Genomic DNA, 16,923 nt, shown 5'->3' with positions numbered 1-16,923 from the left:
GCGAACCAGGCGGGCAGGAGCTAAACGGGCGAAGATTGCGGGCAAGAGGAGGAGCTACAGAGCTGTCACCAATCAGGGCTTCTCTTTGTTTTCCCTTACTGACCAATGAGGGAGTTCGGCTGGAAAGGCTGCCCTCAAGTTTGAGACTCCCACTACTTTCGCAGCCTATTAGCGGGCGCCTCTTACAAAGCTTCGGCGAAGCTCACGCCCAGCGGGCGGTGCGGCCCCGCCCTTTACCCCGCCCCTCAACCGTGTCTCCACCCCTCCGAGGGAGGGGGCCGAGTCGGTTACTCGCCGGGCTGGAGGTGGGGGCCGGTCTCCCACTGGGTTTGTGCGTTTTGCGCCCGCCGCAGCGGAGCCGAGCCCGCCGGCTTCTGATTGTCCTTTGCAGCTGCCTACTTGTCCCCGGGCTGTAGGGGCAAGAGCCAGCGCGTCTCCCTAAGACCACGGTTACCAGAGCAGGTAATGGGGCGCTGGGACTGCAGCGCCTGTCCGAATACCCTGCTTACGGCTGGCGGCGGGATCCGTTCCCCTTGCTGCTCTGGCCGCGGGCGACCGGGCGGGGGCGGTGGTCACCGGGAGCCTCCAGCGGCCTCCGCCGGGAGCCCGCCGTGGCGTGGGCGGCGGCACCTTGCGGGGAGGTGGGGGCGGGGCCAGTTGTGTGGAGCCGCCGCGGGCGGGACTTTGGGGACCCTCTTGGACACGGGTGGGGCGACGGTCGGAGGGCGGGAAGATGTGCAGGTGGAGGGGAATTGCAGGACCTTCTGATAAGTAGCGATAAGCTGTGTGCTCTCTAAGCCAGAAAGGCGTCTTTACTTTGGTCGTGTTAATTACACATTTTCCGGAGACAGGCACTTGACAGTGCGGTGGTGTACACATTAACGTTCTCTTCAGTTATTTATTATTTTTAGAATTAAGATTAGCCTTTAACGTGAGTTTGTTTGGAGGCTTTTCCTTAAATGACAAGTAGACCCAGCAGTGTGACTCACCTTTGTCTGGACTAAAGTGGTGAAAGGTGAGAGAGGAATGAGGGGGAGTAATGTTCATAAGGAATGCTTGTGCAGGTTTGAAAGGATTGTGGGGGTGGGACCTTGTTGCTATCACTCTGCCCTGGGTAGAAGTAGAATTGTGATTTTCTTTTTTCTTTCTTTTTTTTTTTTGCTTTTTATGATTTGTAACAACAGCAAATTAAAAAAAAAAAAAAAGCCTCTTCTGAAGTAATCTCTGGACTTTAGGCATCCAGGGATGCACCTGCTGCTCACTGGTACTACTTTGCAGACAAGCCTTAGGCAATTCAATGCGTGATTTGAAGCATTTATAAAGCAGTACTTTGGATTGCTATTACCTTTTTTTTTTTTTCCCCCTGATCGGTACACCATTTAGTCACAAGTGAAATGATAAAGGTCAACGAAATTTAGTAATAATGGCACAGTGAGAACTCTTGAAGAGCATTTTCTCTGTCCAGGTCCACTAATGTTCTACAAAATAGTATTTTCATTTAGATCTATTGGTTGAGAAGCTCATATCCTCTGTCAATTTTAGTATGCCATCTTCCTACGCTACTGAGATACTCAGGCTGTGCATGGCATGCCCACTTTTAAGGCACATAAACTGAAAGCCCCAGAGATGACAGGAGTCTACCCTACTCACTTGACTGACTTCTAGTTTATTTTAATTTTTTGTTCATTTTTGCAGTATTCTGGATTGAACCGAGGGCCCTACACATTCTAGGCAAGCACTCTACCACTGAGCAAAATCACCATCCTCCATAATTTATACCCAGATTTAAATCCAAGATTTAAGTTTCTTTCTATAAAGCCAGCTTCTGGATACTGATTCCTTCACATGTACAGGAGTCAGATACCAAGATGTTTACTTCCAAGTAAAAGAAATAGTTTATTAGTTTTCTTTTTCATTTTTTCTCCTAAGTTGCTAACATAGCTTGAATTTTGCCCAAAGATAATTTTCCACACAGGCACAACAAAAAATTTGGTAGTGCTATGAGAATCTCTATTTTAAAATTTGGGGGGCTTTCCAAAATCCAGAACCTTATTTATGTTTGCATCTCTAGCTTAGAAGTGATTTCAGGACTATTATTTCAGAATTGGCTTGAAATAATTTGCATAAAGGCAAATACAAATGAAGTCTGATGTATTTTGTGATTATGACTTTAGGGGCATCTTTACTATAAATTTATAGAAAGGTTGAAAATGTAACAAAATTCCTTAATTAGAATGACTCACACAAGGGAATTTAAGAGTCAATGTGGAGCAGGTTTACATGGGTAGTTGGGAATAACCTCTCTGATATCAATACTTAGGGAACTCTAGAGAGTTGTCAGGTTTTGTTAATTCTAGTTTTGGGGGTAATGTGGAAATGTTTTATGAATTAATGAATGGAACTCTTTGAATCATGAAGTAATCCTTTGTTTTAATGCTGATGCATCTATAGCACATTATAGGTATATTTTGATATAGCTTATTTGTGTAACATACAAGACACAAGGCTTGTCAGTTTGCCCTGCATTAACTTATTGATTTATGCTTTAGCACCTTTGTTTAACTTTTACTCTCCTGTTAACTTAGTTTCTAGCACTGAAGCAAAAACATTTCCATAAGGAAACCTTTCATCATCTGTTAATTTTTAAGGATGAAACCTTTCTTTTGATGAGTCCAGCCCTCCTGCAGTGTGGGAAACTGGAAAGAGATTCTGGCTGTTTGTATTTGCTTGAATTCATACCTGAGTTTCCCCTTCCAACCTATATGATTTTCTTGGTTTCAGCGATTTTTCTTTTTATTAAAAAAAATTAATTGCATTACTTTTACATTACATGACTTCCACTAGATGGTGCACTGAATGCTGCTTATTGATGATTTCAAGCTGATTTAAAAATTATTATTATAAACATTTCAATGACAAGCATAAAAATGTTCAGCTGTTTCTATTGTAGCAATGAATGGCTTAAATTTTATTGAATAAGGTTATTTGGAAGGATAGGGTGGTTTAAAGGGAAGGAAATTGCTAGTCATTTCACAAATAACCTCTATTCTAAAGCCTTTTGGTTCTTCTTGAGGTCAGGGATCCAGACCAGAGTGTAGATTTATTGCTTCTTATTTATGTATACTTGAACTTTTTACAGAATGCTTTGTGTTTTGTTGAAATCTTATATAATTTGGTACTAAACTATTTGAGGAAAGCCTTGTGCTTTGCTTTTCTTTAGATTAGATTGCTGATTCTTTTTTTAAATATTTCTTTTTTAGTTATAGGTGGACACAATATTTTATTTTTATATGGTGCTGAGGATCGAACCCAGTGCCTCACGCATGGTAGGTGAGTGCTCTACCTCTGGGCGACAACCCCAGTCCCTAGATTCCTGATTCTTTAAAAGAAGTGGTGAATGGTGTGTGTAACAAGATTATTCACTATAAACAGCTGCTTAAGTAAAATAATTTTTTTTCTAGGCTTGTAAAAATATATTTTTTTCTCATACTCAAATCTTTCTGTTCTTTCAGGAGGAACATCGATTTGTTGGCTTTACTTACGTAGGCTGGGAGTATTCTTTTCTCTCTGATAGGTACTATTAGTTGGGCTTGTTACTAATCAGGTTGTTTTTTTTTTTTTTTTTTTTACTGATGGTTACAGATGGAAGATCAGAAAACACAGCTGTTGCTTTGATAGAAGCAATTCCCGTTTGAGGGAAAGGAATGGTTCATGTTCTTGGAGAACCTGGGATGATTGCATTTTGCAAGATATTTTGAAGGTATCCCTGGCAAATGCAAGGAGCTTAAATGTGAAAGTCTTTAGGTGTGTTTATTTCAGTTCTACTGTGCTGTGGGTGGGGAGAAGAGCAACCATAACTAGTTTATTGGAGCCATCTTGTTCTCAGGGGATTTGATGATGATTTGGAAGGAGGGAAATAAATAGGGTACATCCTTTCTGGTTAGATAGTTCTTTGGCAGTGCAGCTAGCCCTTGGATGAACATGGGCGTGGGAAGGTGGGTTGTTTTAAGCGGCCAGGCTGTTTAAAGCTATCCTGGTGTTGGCTTCCCAGGGTTCTCTTCACCTTTAAAGGAATTTAATCATGTTAGTGAGCATTTTAAGTCAGGTTTATAACTCTCTTGTGGTCTAGACTTGGACTAGGTACTCTTTAGTCTTCCAATTGATGCCTTATAAAATTATAAAAATTGAACTTTATAAAATTAATGAATGACATATGCAAGTGAATAGCTTCAGAAAGTTTACCTTATAAGTTCTCAAATTATCTTGGAAACTTAATATACTTATTTCTCATTCTCTTCCATCCCTTTTCCTTTTTTTTTAAAGCCTAATTGGTAACAGGCAAATTTGAATACACATGTACTGCTCAAATTGAGGACTTGGGTTGGGGATAAAGATTCTTGTTCTTGATATAGCTTTGAAAAGAGAAGGATCAGATAGAATTTTGTTAGGGGCAGGTATAATAAGGGGCAGGGATCATGTTAGTGGTTGCTGTGTAATTAGGTGTTGATTACCTTTACTTGTGATTAAAAATGCTCATGGAAAGACAGTTCTGTGTACTTAAGTAATTTGAATCGAGAATCAAATGTTTCTGAAGGCTGCAACTTCTTTTTTTGGCAATTGGAAGTTTGTTGAACTGATGTTGTAAAAATTTGGAGTTGAGCCCAGGATAAAAAGGATTATGGAGTTATGGCTCAAGATTTATCAAGCTTCTACTGCCCAAATCCAAAATGTATTTTTTTCTTCCTAATATGGCCTCTGATTTTTTTTTGGAGTTAGTGTGGACTTCTGTGCTCTATGCCTATTTTGCATTTCCCTCAGTTCCCAGTAAGGCACATCAGAGTTATACATTCATTCTTTGTTATCCGTCAGGGATTTGGTTCCAGGACCCTCTTGGGGCTTCCAGAATGTGAGGATGGATGTTTAAATTGCTTATATAAAATGGCCTAGTATTTGTATATAACTTACACATGTCCTCCCATATACTTTAAATCACCTCTGGATTGCTTATCATGCCTAATACATTGTAAATGCTTTATAAATAGTTGTTATACTGTACTGTTTAGGGAGTAATAAGAAAAAGTCTATAGGCTCAGCATAGACAAAATTTTTTTCCTGCATATTTTTGACTCATACTTGGTTGAATCCTGGGATGTGGAACCTGTGGATTCAGAGGGTCCACTTTACTTTTTTAATGTAGCATAATCAGGATGCAGATTAGATATTTTGCCAGTTTGGGAAAGAGGGTACTGTCCTCTGGACAGTGAGGCAATGAATTAGCATTGTTTTGATTTATTCTTATTCATACCTCTTAAATTTTGGAATTTTCAAAATGGTTGTCATTTCCTTAACATTAAGCTTAGTATGAAAAAATATAGACAAGTGATTCTCAAACTTTAGCATGCTTTCAAATCACCTGGAGGGCTTAGTAAAACTTAGGCTGCTGCCCTCTGACCTGGAGTATCTTAAGTAGGTCTGGGTTCCTTGCATTTCTGATCAGTTCCAAGGTAATGATGATGATTCTGCTGGTCCTGGGACCACACTTTGAAAACCATTGAATAGATTCTAGAAGGAATAGAAGTGTAATTGTTGATGTAGGCTTTGAAGTTAGATCTATTTGAATTTCTGTCCAGCCAGTTACTAGAGCTTTGACTTCAGGCAATTTTCTGGACCTCTGCTTTTAATTTCTAAGGTGTAAATAATATAGTATTATGTTGTTAATATTAAATGAACTTATGGGTGTAGAAACAAAACAGTTTGCAAAGCATGTAATAAATATTGACTTTTAAGGTTAAAAATCATTGTTATGAAATAATAGAATCCTGAATCTTAGGAAGTTGAAGGAAGCTCCTTAAGGACAGAAAATTTTATGTTCATCCTCATTTCCTGGCACTATACTGAGAAAATAATGAGCACTCAATTACTGTTTATGACTGTGCATTCTAATAATGTTTCAGAAACATTTGTTTATAGATATGCATATTTCCAGTGCTGCCACCTGTCCCCATTGTTGAATTTTTTTGGTCATGAAAGTGTTGGACTCTAACAACAGTTCTTGTAGTCCACACTTTATGTAACAGGATTTCTCAAGATTATTCAATTACTGGCACTACCCAAAAATCATCTTCAGAACACAGCCTCACCTGTAGTATTCTGGTGACTTTGACCTTGAATGTAGTTCTCAAAGCTCTCTTCCCCGTTTGCTGAGTGCCTTTCTTTCTGCAATTCTCTGAGAGTCCCTCCCTCTTTTTGATGATCCTCTGAAAATTAGAACCCCTTTGTCCATTACTGTCTTAATCATTTGCTTTATTTCCTTTGTAGCAGTTACCATACTCACAATTTTGTTTGCTTTTTATTGTTTCCTTCATCAAACTCTTAGAGGGCAAGGACCTGATGTGTGTTACTGGGACCTCAAAACTGGGCACAATATTTGCTATATGATGATATCACACCTGGTTCAGTGAATGAATGTGTAGCATGCAGTCCTCTCCTTACTTCCCTTCCCAAATCAAGTGCTCAGACTTGAGTTAATTATTAGTTCATGGCTCACTATCATTATGGGTCCATGCAGAGTCTTCATTTAACTTAGTGTACCTTCCCCCTTCACCCATGCCCATTTACGTGTCTCTTACCCTATAAGGACACTCTTTCAGGCATATGCCTGGTTTCATGAAGCGCTGCTGGATTATTATCCAGGATGGCTGTTTGGTTGACACTCTCACCAGCTGCTGTTTTCCACATTCTTGTTGGCACTTGATATTTTCTGACTTTGTAATTTTTTTTCCAATCTGATGCAACAGGTGGAGAAATCCAGGCCCAAAGTAAGATGTTACTGTTCTCATTTGTGATTTGCTGGTTACTGGACAGCTGAATATCTTGTCACATGCTTACTAGCTGTGTGGGTTTCCCCTTTTGTGGTTTGGGCATTTTATATATTTGTCTCCTTTCCTATTAGGATTTCCTATCCCTTTCCTGCCTTTGTGCTCTAATTTATAGTGTGTGTGTGTGTGTGTGTGTATTTATGTGTGTATACTGTAGGTGTTAATTTCTTACTGGGTTTTAAATATTGCAGATATTTCTATTTCAGTCTCTAGCACTGGAAAAACATCTGTTTTATTCCTGTCAAAAATTTTTTTCTTTGAAATCCTGTTTTAAATAGAATCTTTAATTTTGTTGTGAGCCAATCATTTTCTCACCTTCTGGGTCTTGTTTAGGAAGTATTTCTCCATTCCTAGTTAATAAATGTATGTTTCTACATTTTTACTTTTTTTTGGCAACTATTCTTCCTCAGTCGCATTTACTAAATGACCTAGTGGGCTGTGATGTACCTCTACCATACATCCAGGAGCATGCACTCCACACCCACCCACTTAGTCATCCCCACTTAAATCTATATTTAGGTTCCTGCACTATTCTGATTAATTTGTTTCTCTTCTAATTCCACAGTGGTTTTTGTTTTTATTTTTACTGCTACAATTTGTATATTGACATCTAGAGAGGTGAGTTCCTCTTGTATCCTCTTCTCTAGGAAAGTGCTTACAACATTTTTTTGGTAATTATGTCTCCTCTAAGATCATCAGATATTTACACAGACACATTGCTTTTTTCACTTTTTAGTCTCAGTACCTAGTATATTCTTTTTTTTTTTTTAACATTCAGATATTTATTTATTTATTTATTAAGAGAGAGTGAGAGGAGAGAGAGAGAATTTTTTTTTAATATTTATTTTTTAGTTCTCCGTGGACACAACATCTTTGTTGGTATGTGGTGCTGAGGATCGAACCCGGGCCGCTCGCATGCCAGGCGAGCGTGCTACCGCTTGAGCCACATCCCCAGCCCCCTAGTATATTCTTAATACATGGTGACTTAATTTTATAGATTCTGAACAGTTTTGCAGAGTTTAAGTTCCCTGAGGTTGATTTGTTAATAGGTCTTTAGTATTTCTCCAAATTTCATATATTTGGCTAATGTTTTGCTTTAGGCAAGAATTCCCTAAATGAACTAGGCTTGATTATTTTCATAAAGGCTAATCTGGGTCCCTGGTTAATGATTCTTGCCAAGTCATTCAGTCCAAAGGAGCTAGGTTTCCTGGTCTTTGTGGTATTAGTTCTTTTATCATTTGCTATATTGGATACACCTGGGAGCCTACTTTATCTACATTAAGCATGTCTAGCATTTGTTGGTGTATGTAATTAGAGGTTTATATACACAGTTTTTCATTACAATTTTTTTATTAGTTGTTCAAAACATTACATAGCTCTTGACATATCATATTTCATACATTTGATTCAACTGGGTTATGAACTCCCTCATTACAATTTTAATACCTAAAAAAATTAGAAACAACCTAAATGCACAACATAGACATTTATTATTTTTGTTTATGGAAATTGGTAGTATAAACTGGGCAAAATATTACAAAATTCTATAATTAGGATCATTCTATTTTAGTAATAAGGAATAAAGTTATGTTCATGTAAAATTCTGTAAATTGTCCTTGTACCATTTATGTCCATATCAAATAAAAACAGTTCAAATAACAATGTTAATGGGCATTAAGATGAAAGGTGAGTTACTTCTTTGCTGTCTTTGTTTTCCTAAAATTTTATAATAGCATTATAGTCATTTTTTTATAATGCAGTAATTAAAAACAACTGCATATTAATCTGGGGTGGGAAGGTAGAGGAGTTGTAGAGGAAATAAAATGGACCGTGTATTGAAAATAAATGATGGTTTATAGAGGCTCATTCCATTCTACTAGTCTCTCTACTTTAGTATGTACTTGAATATTCCCTAATAAAAAGTAAAAAGAAAACAGACTGTAAATTTTTGAGGGAGGATACTTATAGGATATAGGATGTAATCCCCAGCAGACTTTTTGTTATTGCTCCATGGGACACTAATAATGGCTCTTCGTCTTATCTGTCAGTAGTAACCTAAGAAATAGTTTTCCCTTACTGGGAAGCATTAAATAATTAAGTTGTCCTTGCCCCTAAAACCTTTTCTCTATATGACATTGGGGGTAGACTTAGTTGGGTCATGTCACTCATCTGCTCTGAACCTTTCAGCTGCTGGCTATCTGCAAAGCCTCTACAGTAGTTTACTTACTCTACGTTCTGTGTTCCTGATTGGAAGGTCTTGTCCATACATCTCATTGAACACTGAGGAAAATGTTTGAAAATTGAGGCTTCCATACTTCAAACCTTGAAGCTTAAGTGACTTTTGTTATAAATCTAGTCCTGAAGAGTTTACCAGTCAGGTGTAAAAGGAAAGAGATCAGTTTTTGCTGTGAATAACTCTTAAGTTAGCTGGAGGAAAAAGAACATGGGAACAGTTTACCTCTAGCTCTCTTAATCCACTAGCATGGACAGAGGCACCTGAACTAAGAGGGAGTAAGTGCTACCCAACCCCCCACCCCAGGTCTCCTAACCTCCCATTCATGGCCTAATACCAAAATTTGCTCTGAAGGTCCTTTCTAGGGATGGCTGTGGCTGGTGATGGATGGTAGGTGGTAGGTGCTCTTGGTCTGTCAATGGGCTCCTACTGGACTCTCAACTTGTAGTGTTTCCTTCAAAGAAGAAATGAAAGAATAAGGTCATGTCTGTGCTGAGTGTGGTGATGCACACCTGTAATCCCAACTGCTAGGGAGTCTGAGGCAGGAGGATCACAAGTTTGAGATCAGTATTGGCAACTTAAGGGAGACCCTATCTCAAAATAAGAATAAAAACAAGGGCTAGAATGGACCTCATAGCACTGATAGTGTGCTTGCCTTGCATGTGGTAGGCCATGGATTCAATCCCAAGTATAGGAAAACAAAAAATAAAATGACAAAAAGTAAGAAGGTCATGTCTGAAAGCTCATTTGAACAAGCACATCCTTGACTTTGGCTTTATTTCCTTGGAGCCCTGGTTTCAAACGTGTGGTTCCACTTCATACTTCTAAAAATTATTAAGGATCTACCTCAAAGACCTTTTAAAAATATCTCAGTATTTACCATATTAGAAATTTAAACAGGAAATTTTAGAGTGTTTGTTAAATAATTAAAAGTAAAACCCCATTGTACATTAACATAAATAACACATCTTTGAAAATTAAATGTTGTGAAGAGAAGTTAGTGAGAAGAGTGACATTGTTTTACATTTTTGCAACTCTTTTTTAATGCCTACCTTAGTACAAGGAACAAGATTCTCCTGTCTGCCTCTGTATTCAATCTATTACAATTGGGTTGAAGTACATGAAGAAAATTCAGCCTCGGATAAAACTGCAGTTGGAAAAAGGAGGAGTATTTTAATAGTCTTTTTGGATAACTCTGGATATTTTCTTAATAGATATATTGTCTTAATAATTACATCTGCAAATGTCATTTGCAAAATTCTGCTTATAATTGTTTCTTAAAGTTTAATTGCAGTTTGGAATCTGAAGCATTATCAGTAAACTTTCCTCACTGTGTTACATTTAAATCCATTGAGTCTTTTTACCCCTGAATGGTTTGGAAAATATTGGTTCATGGGATTATACAAATCCCCCAAATATTAGCATATTTTATGATGCAATTTAAAAAAAAAGCACATTTGTTAAAATCACCAGTGGTTCCATCATAAAAGTCGCCCCACCCTTGGTTTTATTGAGGTACAATTGGTATAACAAAAACTGTACATAGTTTGATGTATTCAGTTTGATGAACTTGACAAATGTAAATTCATATTATCATCACCACAATCCAGGTCATAAATATATCTATTACCTCCAAACATTTTCTAGTGGCCCCTCCCCTACTTTTTTGGTATTAGGAAAAACATGAAACTTAAGATCTATCCTCTTAACCAAATTTTTTCTTTTTTTCTTTCTTGAACCAGGGATTGAATCCAGGGGCGCTTAACCATTGAGCCATATCCCCATTTGATTTAGAGACCAGATCTCGTTAAGTTGCTTAGGACCTCACCAGGTTGCTGAGGCTGGCTTTAAACTTGTGATCCTCCTGCCTCAGCCTTCAGCCGATTACAGGAATGTGCCTCTTTGCCCAGCTCAACCAATTTTTAAGTACACAGTACTTTATTGTTAGCTATGTAAATATTGGGAAAGCTGTCACATTCTTGGTGGCAGATATGAGTTTTTCAAAACTCTGAGTTGAAAGTTCAGATTTTATCATTGTCAACAAATATGTTAATAGTTTTCCTTGAAGCAGGAGGATTACTTCATTCATTGTTGATAAAACATTGGCCATAGTTTATTTTGCAATTATTTCATGTTAAAATGATCTGGGGAAAAAATGCTGCTGGTTCAGCTTCCTGATCAAACAATTGCCACAAGTACTTTTCCTTGAGACAGCCACATAGTTCATGTGCAGCATAAATCCTGTATTTGCACTTCCCATTTCATCACACAGAACCTTACAAAAGCCCATGTATTGAAGAATTGAGATTTCACACCATTATTAATCTTCCCTGTTTTCATCAGGGACATTCTTATATGAAACTTTTTTTTTTCCACTCTGAGTTCATAGTGTTACTGACTACCCACACTCTTGGTGCCACTGCCATAATTTGTGCCAAAGCACCATCAGTTTTGCATACTTTTGTTTTTGTTACCATCAGTGCACCTGTCTGTATAGCGAGCATTGCAGATAACCTCTCAGCATTATTCTATTGTGTTGTTGTCATCTGCTCCACCACTGAGCCTCACCCCCAACCTCAGCATTATAAAAAAATAGTTTTGATGTTACAGATACCCTGAAAGGTTCTTGAGGACCCATAGAGTGTCTTGGACTCTTTGAGAACAGCTGGATCCACAGCATCTTTGGTCAGTTTAGTTGAGGGCTGGTGCTTCTTATTGATCTGTCTCCTCTGAGGTTGCTGAACTGGTTCTACCTTCTCTATTCACTCTTAAAGCTGTCTGATTAGAAAGAAGCAGGACGTGCTACTTTTTGGCTCAGTTGGGCTCTATTTTTCCAAGAGAAAGAAAGTTTATCATCACTAGGAATGAAAATGTGTCTGAACCTAGCCTACCTCTATGAATTGGAATTGAAAAAAAAAATGTGGACACACCTTGAACCTCTATGAAGTTGTTAATTGTGCTGTCTTAGCACAATAAGTACATCCATAGAAATGTGAGTCCTGGATCAACTTTTCTCATCTTTAAGATACAATTGAGATCTTGTAGAGAAGTTCTGTTCATTTATCAAGAAATATTTGTTTTATAACATCATAACTACCTGTAGTTTATGTTGGTTTAACTTATTCTGTTTCCTATAAGTAGCTACCAGATCTTGATTTGATTCCGTTTCTATTTTTTGGCAAAACTGCTACAAATGTAACCTATGCTTGTAATTGGAAGTAGATACTGTTGGTTGTCTCTTCTGCTCCCTCACTCTTGAGCTTTCTTGAAATCAATCTCTCTCTCTCTCTCTCTCTCTCTCTCTCTCTCTCTCTCTCTCTCTTTCTCTCTAGTGCTGAGTATTGAATCTTTCTTTTTGTGATATTCATGAAGTTTGATAATCATTGCCTAGATCCATTATATTCTCAGAGGTTTGGAAAAGGTTGATCTTTTATTCCAACTTTTTTATTAAGATATTTTTTAAAAAGAGAAACTTTTCTCCATTATCTGTGAGATATAGTTGTTATAGAGAAGGCAGATTAAATGTGTGGGTCTTTTTTTTTTTTTAAGTCAGATTTTAACATTTTAAGTTTATCCATTAGATTATAGAACAAATTTGTTCAGGATGAGTAAGTTAAATTTGTTTTCATATTGTTTTGCTTTGAAATACTAAGTTAAAATGCAGTGATTTTTTTTTGGGGGGTGGGGTGGGGAAGTAAATCTATGTGAAGCTCTTGTAAGGCAGGAAAGCTTCTGCTCTGTTCTTTATCAGTTTGCTGAGATAGACTGACAAGAGAAAAAGGGTGTACAAATTTATTATTATGCACAAACTTAAGAGCCTTCCAAAATAGGAAACTCAAAGCGGGGCCAGATGGTTAAGGCTTAAAAATCCCCCTCCCAGAGGAGAGGGAAGTGTGGGGAACTATAGACAAATCTTGGGGGTAATAAAAGATTTTTAGGGGAGTTGAATGGGCCCAAAGTATGGACAGTAGTTTGTGAATGTTTCTGTTGGGAAGCTGAATAAACCTGGCAGAAGCTTCTGTCAATCTGTCCGGGTGTGTTGATGTTCTTCTGTCTTCTTCCTGTGACAGGAGTTAATCTTCCCTGATTAATGCGATTTTAGAAAGGAGGTCTAAGACAGTGCAGTTCTTCTGGAAGAGCTTCTTTTAGTCAGATGGGGAACTCAGGGAGCCTTCTCTGTACTTGAGGGAGAAACCGGGCGGGGTAGAGAAACTTGGACTCTAAGGCAGTTTCTAAGGGCTTCCCATTTTCTTTAATTCAAAGTATTCCACAAGCCAGAGTGCCACACTTTGGGCTATTGTTTTCTAAGCCCCAGAACTATTAATGGAAAAGTCCTCTTGTTATATTCTGAAAGTAGCTTAATTCATTTGGAATTAAAAAAATAAAAAAGGAGACATACCATAGAACTGTTAAAGAAATGGGAATTAAGACAAAAACTTGCTTTAATTTTTTTATCTTTAGAATAATGAATGCATTGCATGTTTGTTTTGTGTTATATTCTCAGATTTGAGGATGTAAAAGGCTATTTTTGCCCTTAAGATGCTTGTAGTATAATCAAACAGGCAGAAGGTTGATTATTATTATTATTACATTAAATTAATATTAAATTTGGCATTCATGGATAGAATGATAAACAACCAAAAGTTACCTTTGTTATAGTATTTCCCTCTTTTTAAAATTTAACATGATGAAAGGGCAGCAGAATAGAATAGACAATATGATTGATGTATGTACATTCCATGTGTGTATTATATATCAAAATACATTCTGCTGTCATGTATGACTAAAAAAAATAAAAATAAATCGTATGGTAAAAAAAAATTTAACATGATGAGAGATAGATGATGGGCAACAAACTAAAGTTTACTTTGGAAAAAGAGAAGTAGTAGGTGAAACTGATTATTTGGGAGGGTAAGTCAGGTTGAACTCAAGGGCTCCCATCCTAATCTATGTGAGACAGAAGGAAAGGAGAGGCACAGGACTGCAGTTTTCATTCTGCTTTCCTTCCTGTGCTCACAGGGGCTTGAAACAGGTCCTTCTGCTGCAGGTCAGACCTGTTTCCAGCTACTCCTTCCTTCCTGAATTCCTTCTCATAGTTCGCATGATTGCTGGATACACTCCACTTACAGCCTAGACAAGAAAAGACTCTCGGAGTGTCTGTGAATGTTTGCAGACCCCACCTGGGAACCTGTTCCCTGCTGTCCATGGTCAGGAGTAGGAGGACTCTTGGTGACACTAGTTTTTCCTGTCCTCTTCGTCTCCTGTGTATTTCAGAATATACAAAGCATTAATATAGATGTGCATGCTATTAATTCACCAGGATCTGTTAAAATGTTATCAGTTCAGTGCTTTATACTTTACAAATGATACCTACAGTGATTTTGATTTGACTTCTACTGTTCTCCACACATCTTATCTCCAGATGGATCTAAAACCAAGTAGTTAAGTCTACTCTTAATTTTGCACAGTGGCCTTAAAGTATCCCTCAGAACAGACTGTGAACCATATGGCAAGACTGCTTATCGAAATAGACATTTTGCTGTCCAGTAAGTTTGAACTTAACAAAGTTATGGAGTGCTTTAACAGATTGGAACTAGCTTAGAATTCATAGATAATAGCTGCTCTTTATTGGTCCCAATCTCACCCTAGATATTTATGTAAATTTTACAGCAGCTCTTTGAGTATCATCATTTTCATTTTACAAATGAAATCCTGGGTCATGAAGAAATGAAACAATTTACCCTTGAGCTCTATAACCAGATAGTAGTAAAGCCAGGATTTAAACCAGGTTCCCCATTCTCCAGCATGTGAGAGACCAGAATGTGGGAGAACTACATGATATGAATTCTGGTGGAATTTTCCTCTAGTTTATCCATCTTAATCTTTCCTTCCTTGGTTCCTTGCCTCCATCTGGACAAACACACATCTCACCTACTTTGACCAGTGCTCTAAATTTCTTTTCACCAGAGTGTACAACTTAATGACAGAAATTTGCGCAAGAGAAGGCTGGGCGCACATCAAACAGTAGCTGGCTGCTAGCATGAAATTATTCTGAAATTTTATGTTTGATCTAATACATTAAAAATGACTTTCCAATGTGTGGAAAAAATGTGGTATTTTCTATGACTCCCCTTGAACCACACAGTATGTTTCAGTTTGAGGTACAGTCTATACAGGATTGATCATGGTCAAATGGGGATTGCAAATAATTCACTCTGTAGGTATAGTGAGGTCAGACTGGAGGGGGGTCTCTGACATAGTACAGAGAGACAATAGTGAGGGGTTGAGCTGAGGCGTAAGGGGTGTTGGACTGGGAATGGATATGATGGAGGTTTGAGCAGTGTAAAGGAATAGATTTGATGACTACCTACCAGGGAACTCAGTTCTTCTACTGGTTTTCTTCATATTCCTGTCCCTTAATTCTGGGAGTATCCTAGTCCTTGACCCACTTTTCAATCCCTGCCTCTGTTTAACCTTTACTTATTGTTTTGATTTTAGTTATTTCCTTATAAATGCCTAAACTGTGGTTTCAGTGAGCTCCAGTTCAACACATGTACCTGGTAATTTGCTCTCCCAAATTTGTAGTTGCTCAGTGGATATTTCCTGGATATTTGAATGTCCCAGAGTTGGCAGGTTTCATCTGAAATGCTCATCCCTCTAAAATCAGCTGTAGCATTTTTAAGAGGTATATGAACTGGTAGAAGAGGTTGTACCCACATGCACTGTACACTAGACTCAGGTCCCTAATTGATTAGCCAGGGGTGCAGAAACACCATGGAAGGTGTTATGTGGTATGCCTTTGTTTGGCCCCTTGGTTCTCAATGAGGCATGCAGCTATAAGGCCAAGGACACTTAGTGGACCTCACAGGAACTATCTGTACACGTCCTGCTGTTCATCAACAGTATGTTCTTGAGCAAGACTTTGCTTCCTCCAGGCCAAAAGCTTCATTGTGAGGAGAAAGAAGAGTTGCTATTCTTCTTTAACATTTTTTGTTGTAGATGGACACAATACTTTTATTTATTTATTTTATGTGGTGCAGAGGTTTGAGCCTTGTGCCTCCCACATGCTAGGCAAGTGCTCTACCACTGAGCTACAAGTCGAGCCCATTGCTGTTCTTAACAATGACCCTGCATATAATCACTATTGTCCTGGAAGGTCTGTTCCCACAACTCTCTTTCTTGTTTAAACTATGTCCACTGCCATGCTCACCCAACTGAAAAACCTTAAGGCCACATATCCTAAAGTTGAAGAGTGTGAACTATAAAATGACTCCTTGAGGGTTAGTTTGACCTAATTCCAGCTCTGGTCACTGCTGATCTTATGGAGTTAGGCGAATGTGTTAGTTAGCTTTTTGTTAGTATAATGGATATCTGAGAAAATAAACTTATAAATAAAAAGGTTCATTGTAGCTCACAGTTTTGGAGATTCTAGTTACATGATTGGTTGATCCTGTTTCTTTTGCCTACATAAGGCAGCATATGACGGTGCGACCATATGGCAGAACAGCAGTTCACCGCAGGTTTGGGAATCAAAAAGAATAAAATGAAGGGATGGGGTTCTATATGCTCTTCAAGGACATGCTCCTGATGCCCTCCCAGTAGGCTCCACCTTTTAAAATTTACATCATGACCCAGTAGTGCTAAGCTGAGGATCAAGCCTAACACATGGGCCTTTGGGGGACATTCTGAGTTCAGACCATAATAGGGAGTATTTTAATCTTGCTTAGCTTCAGTTTTCTTATCTGAAACAGGCCGAGGAGCATACCTAACACAATGACAGTCCTGATAAATAAATTAGAAAGAAAACACCTA

The 16,923-nt window shown here is 38.2% G+C and overlaps 1 protein-coding gene across 5 annotated transcripts in view; it reads left to right on the top strand.

Moving 5' to 3' along the window:
* Positions 1 to 280: 280 nt before the first annotated feature.
* Positions 281 to 16,923, top strand: part of MPP7 (MAGUK p55 scaffold protein 7) — a 258,247-nt gene continuing 241,604 nt past the window's right edge. For all 5 annotated transcript variants that reach the window (XM_081298034.1, XM_081298033.1, XM_081298035.1 and 2 more), the window contains exon 1: positions 281 to 462. The gene's annotated coding sequence lies outside the window, so the exon portion shown is untranslated. The remainder of the gene's footprint in view (positions 463 to 16,923) is intronic.

The sequence above is a fragment of the Spermophilus citellus genome (assembly GCF_964194105.1).
Source record: "Spermophilus citellus genome assembly, chromosome: 6".
Taxonomy (NCBI): domain Eukaryota; kingdom Metazoa; phylum Chordata; class Mammalia; order Rodentia; family Sciuridae; genus Spermophilus; species Spermophilus citellus.
Note: the sequence above shows the minus strand (reverse complement) of the source record. Positions and strands in the feature narration are given on the sequence as shown.